This window comes from Palaemon carinicauda, chromosome 21 (genome assembly GCF_036898095.1).
Source record: "Palaemon carinicauda isolate YSFRI2023 chromosome 21, ASM3689809v2, whole genome shotgun sequence".
Lineage (NCBI taxonomy): Eukaryota > Metazoa > Arthropoda > Malacostraca > Decapoda > Palaemonidae > Palaemon > Palaemon carinicauda.
Window position 1 is genome coordinate 117,195,147 of NC_090745.1, and position 6,000 is coordinate 117,201,146.

At 39.4% G+C, this 6,000-nt stretch overlaps 1 protein-coding gene across 6 annotated transcripts in view; it reads right to left on the bottom strand.

Moving 5' to 3' along the window:
* Mvl (Malvolio) overlaps positions 1 to 6,000 on the bottom strand; it is a 53,317-nt gene that overhangs the window by 44,412 nt on the left and 2,905 nt on the right. The window contains exon 1 of one of the 6 annotated variants that reach the window (XM_068345306.1): positions 1,659 to 1,698. The exons of the other annotated variants lie outside the window; for them this stretch is intronic. The gene's annotated coding sequence lies outside the window, so the exon portion shown is untranslated. Of the gene's footprint in view, positions 1 to 1,658; positions 1,699 to 6,000 lie in introns of those variants that run through there. 6 annotated transcript variants of the gene reach the window in all.

The following is a 6,000-nucleotide window of genomic DNA, read 5'->3' on the forward strand; positions in this document are numbered from 1 at the left end:
AGTGCGAGCTGGACGGCCATTAAATCATTTTAATGATTAGTTAAGTGACAGAAGTAAGAGTGAGGGGCCCTGGCTCCTTACCTGTCAGTCTCTTCATTTGTGACATTTTGGCACAGGACTAAGAGGGGTGGTTGAGGAAAGAAGTACAGTATAACCTAAAGGACTCAGGTTTGTATAGCTATGAATAATACACATTGCTAAAAAATTATGATTTGTTCCTCCGCATAATACAAACCATCATTCTTTAAGTAGGGAGGTTCAAAGCTTGGTTGGTCAGAAGTTCCCTAGAATCAAACTGGTAGGGTCTATTTCTTCTCTGGAAATGTCAATTTACCTACTCCAATAAAGGAGCAAAGATGAGGACTCCAACAACCTCCCACCATTATGACGAATAGACTGATAGGGCCTGACCTGTCCAAAAATATTGGTACATAATCAAAGTAGATTTCCCTTCCCCCAAAATGGAAAAGCAGTCCAGAATAATAAACTTGGCATATTATGACCAAAGGGTAGGTATATATTCCACCATCCTCTCACTTGTTTAGATAGGATGGAGGAGAATGTCTCTAGCGTCTAGAGAATGGAGCTCAGAAGTGTAATTTACCAGCATCAAGTCAGATCCTGCGAATAACGCTTCAACCACTTCGTCCCTATGAGAGGGGCATAAAGAACGGAGGTGAAAACCAGCCATTCTGCCTCCATTGGAGCTTGCATCTATACATTACCATAGACAAGGTACTTACCATCCTGTATGGGATCTGGGCCTACTACACCATTACTTGAGCAGCCACCACAAGACCAAATGCAAAGGCATTAGGGGTCTTGTGGGTACTCCTGTAGAGTAAAAATCATGAAGGTGGTCTCGTGTATACACACACCAACCTTTCAACACCAGGCCAACTGCAAGATTCCTCTTGAAGGCAAGGGTGGGATCTAGCTGCTGACTTTGCAAGTTCAAGTCCTAGCTGGTAACTAGACTCTCTCAGCTGTTGAGGCGTATGCATTACAGATCAACTCACAAAGTCCAGAGAGATCGCTTTCTAGACACTGCTTCCTTGGTTCTGCCCGTGCTGAGGAAGAGTTCCTGACACTCAGGTCTTCTTCAGATAGCACTGCAGAGCCCTCATGGGGCATAAAAACTTCTCTACAAGCCACTCCAAGCTTCACGGTGAGAGGGGATGAAGAAGGGCTTGAACATGGGGTGTGTGGCCCGGCAGGGTCCTAGTTTGGCCATGTGCCTTGGCACTACACTAAGGAGCTCCTACACCTCTCAGAGTGGGACTCTAAGAAAGAGAGACCATGTCACTCGTCTAACCTCTTCCTCGATTATAGGGCAGCAGAGAGTCTGGAGAATCGGAACTTTGACTAAGGTCTTCTCAAAGTCTCGGACAAGGTACCAAGAACAGCTAAACTGTGAAGCTGGAAATCCTAGGTATGGAATTCAGGCTAGGCCTTCCCTAGGGCAAAATTTTAAAAAAAAATTGACTTACAACAACCAATTCAACTTACAAGCAGCTTCTTGGAACCAATTAAGTTTTGAAAGTTGAGGACCCTCTGTATGTACTGCATATATTGTATACACCATCAGCCACTACATGCTTACCGAAAGTTGGACTCACTGGTACTGAAAGAAAGTCATTTCGTCTACCGGTACTTACTGTTATGATTAGCAACACCTGATCCCATATGCGAGGAAAAATGTCCAGGGGCAAACTCTTATATGGCATTCAAAAGATTAGGATTCTAATAATAATCATGATCTTATCATATCAACAAGTTTCTGATAATGCTGATAAGCACATATGTCTCCTATCCTTGAGTTCAGTACTAAATTCTTTAAATGCTCTAATTTCCAACCTAAATTGATATGTTTTCCGTTAAAATGTTGGATGAGCTTGTACATCCAACAATTGAGAAAAACTAATTCAATAACATGACTGCAACTAGCAACCTGTAAGGATATTTCATTCTCTGCTGATTGCTAATACAGTGCAAGTATAAAGAATACTACCTTTGGTTCAGGTTATTTTCTATCAGGCCTACATTCAGTAATTTAGGAAAAAGTCATTCAGCCATCCAAAACACAAGTAAAATGCTCATGGCAAGAAACTGAGTTTAATTACAACATTTGACAAATAAAAACGGATTGTACGTTAGTTAACATGAGAAAAAAAACAAGAACAAAATAGTAGTTCAGATTGTCCTAAAATTTTGTAAAAAGTGGTTTTCTGGGAAAATTATATTTCTGCAACAACATCTGTCCTGAAGGATTTTCCTTGATGTCTGCCCTCTATGTGAGCATATGCCATGGAACACTTTCCCTGGTAGAGTACTTCTCTTGATATCCACTAGGTGTTGAGTATGTGCAAAGTTCTTTACATGTAAACTTTATAGGTTTTTATTGTCAAAATAAATTTTGTTTGAAAAAAATATAAATAATTTTAAAACTGTTGGAAGGAATCTTGTTAAAATAAAGACACATGCACTGTATTAAGACACGGGTATGCGACCATCAAAGCATAAGAGAACATGCAAAAAAGTTAGGAGATCTTGGACCATAAATGGGTTAGGTGGATAAGATATATACCACGAAAATCACTCTACTGTACAAAATTATTCATAACAAGAGAATACTAAAGAAATGTTATACAGCAATACCACTTTTTACATCTCTACAACATACGCCCTACTGACTTTATTTCTATCGTCCTTAACCCTTTTACCCCCGGGCTATTTGGAAATTTCCAACCCTTAACCCCCAAGGGGTTAATTTTATCCCATCACATTTTGCATTATACTTTTTTTTTAAATTGCTCTAACAGGCTTAATTTTTGTCTTAGAGAGGTCAGGTTAGTCTCATTCTCTTGGAAAATGCCTGAATTTTCTCAAAAAATTATCAAAAATATGAAAAAAAAATTTTTATAGCATTTTTTTGCAAGGACGTACCGGTACGTCCAGGGGATAAGGGGATGGCTTTTGTGAAACATACCAGTACGTCCTTTGGGGGTAAAAGGGTTAATTATTAAATACAAAAAAAAAAGATTCCAAGTTACATCATTGTACCCCATTCAAATCCTGCATTTTACCTCTCGCAGGTGTAAAGTCTCTTCTCAAAGAGAGTTCAAACTTGGTTTAATCCTGTACATGCTCAGCTGTAGGATCACACCTTGGGGTCAAGCATGGTCAGTCACCCAACGCGCACGTTCATGCCAGCGCATTTGAAGAAAGACATGCATATGCTACAATGAGCTAGCATAAAGTACTCAGGTGAAAGCGAGCGCTCGGGTGAGTCTTGCATTCACCTTGGGCGCACACCGAGCGTGTTACGCAGTTGAAGAAAGACATGCATACACTCCGAAGAGCTAGCATGCTCAGGTGAGGGCTCTACATGTATGCTGACTGCATTACGTGTTCTCAGGTGAGCACGTTGAGAGACATGTTAGCATTAAGCATGTTTCCTCCACAGGGGTGAGCATGCTCACTTGTTAAGCACGCTCAGGTCCCTAAAAAGCGAAATGGTCACAGACCAAATCTGGCAATCAGTGCTTCAATCCCGTCGGGGAACGTTGATTCTACAGCGATCGCTAGGAGACACATTGCTTGTGAGTGTGTGTATCCAAAGAAGGACACAGCATTCCTTTGGGAAGAGGCTTGTTCCTTCTGATACAGTTTCCTTCCATTTCAAAGAAGTTTGACGTATGGGGAGCAAAGGTGAGAGCCCAGCATTCACCTTTTGCCAGTCATTTGAGTTGCAGGAGACCTGCTATCATTTACCATATCTCAGACCCAAGGACAATGTCCAAAGAAGTTGTTAGCACCATTATTGGGAATAAGTGTCCAAGAGTGCAGAAGTAAATAAGCTGGAAAGCAAATATCTACTAAAATCTTGAGACAGTGGAAGAATGTCTGTTCCACTGGCAGCTGCCATCAAAATGACTACTCAGTGGGCAAGCAGAGGGGCGAGACTTCACCGCTCCCAGCCAGGTAATTACCAGCCACCTGTTTACAACTTGTTATAAAAGTTTTAACTCCCATATTCTCCAGCTTTGCTGTTACAGTATCTCCCCTATGTAAAGAACAAAGGTTTGTTTTTGTACCGAACAAAAATATATTGTTCATTCATACAATGATAAAACAAAAGAATATCCCCAATAGGGCATCGATCCCTATGTAATTTGTACTATCATTCGACTTTTGTAACGCAAAGTAAATTCCATATAAACTGAGGTCTGGTTAACCTACTACTGTATGCTCTCGAACATTACTTTGTGTATAACCTTGGGTCTTGACACTAACATGTAACAGCCACTCTCCTTTCAAAAGCTTTAACAAATTTTGGGAAAGGATAACAGAAATTCCTCTCCCACTATTCGCCAATTAATTGACAAAGCGCAATTCAAGACTTGCAAATAATATCATATGCAACATATGCAAACAGAATGTAATTATACTTTAAATGCATAAAAGAACTCCCGACTGCAGTTATAAAAATGTAAGGATGACATGTCAGAACAATTTCATTAACACTTATAATAATGTACACAGTTTCTAATTAGATCAGTATTCATATCCAGTACTATACAGTATTGTATCATTTCACCATATTATACAGTGTTCTCTTATGTCGATGACATATTTTGATGAAGTTCCTAAAAAAATTTGAGATACTCTTCGTCTAAGAAACATATTTCAAAAACTATTAATAACAGAGATATAGTCCCATTTCTGTATGCTAATTAATCTGACTGTTTGCCTTGTGATACTATATTCAACTGACGCCCTAGTTTACATCTGTGCAGACATGTCTCCCTGTTCATATATACTAATGCAACAAGCGATGTCTCTCCATAGTATTGTCCAAAGTTTTGAAACATTGTTGCCTATTCAGTGTCATGGAGTGTGTTATATAGCTTTTAACATCATTCATTCTTAAAGTGGTACAGCATTATTTTCCCAATGGTTTTTATGTAATTCTGATATCTAGCCTATATGGTCATGTGAACCCTGGCTAGGTAGGGCAAAGTATCCTAAATTAGGTTAGATTACTGTTTACCTCAATTTTCTTCCATTTTTATTTTTTCCTTCCACCCAGATATATTTTTTCATTGAAAGTATAGTGCTCCAATATTGTTAAACAAGATAGTAATGAATTAATCAATTACACTAATTGCATGGTGAAATCATAATCGTAAATATTGTACTAGCTTATCCGAAAAATCATATTTCATCCGTTTTTTAAATGGAGAGCAATTGTTAAAATCTTAAACCAAGATAACGTTGGCATTTAGTGTCGCCTATTGGATCTTTGTAAACCTGTGATAGGGTTTCAGCAACAGTTGTTTATTTCGCACACCAGGATTATGGTCCGTACAAGAGTATTTCTGGTCGATCTTTTAATCATCTAGGCCACAGCTGAAGGAATCCAAAGCTAAAATTCGACATGGAAGGTTCGTAGATCGGCAGACACGATTTAGCTAGGGCAAGAGAAAAGGAAGTTTATTTACAGTGTAAGTTGTGTTACCCTAATGAATCACCCGCCCCATGACCTTACACGTCAGCGTATCGTTACCACGGGGCCTAACACTTCCTGTGACCTGCTACTTACCAATACTTGAACATGTTACTAGTTGCATTTGCCAGAACACTTTGTAGTTCGTTGGGATAGGCTGAAGAAAAACATTTACGAGGGAAATGGACACAAGAACACCACCTAACCTAACCTTGGAGGCCTCACCTTACTTACCTGCGGATTTACACCCAACTGCAACTTCCCTAGAACTACTGAATTCTTAGCTTAACCTGTCCCAACGACATTCACTCTGTCACCCGCTCTAAAAACTAACCTACAAAGATAAATAGCTTGTCTTTACCATCTCACATCACGCATACCTTTATGTATAAAGTGTAAAAGCACAGCAAGGCAGGATTCCCTTCCTTGAAATGACAGGATGGCTAGGCTGGATTACATTGAAACATAAGATGTAAATAGTTACTACTGCC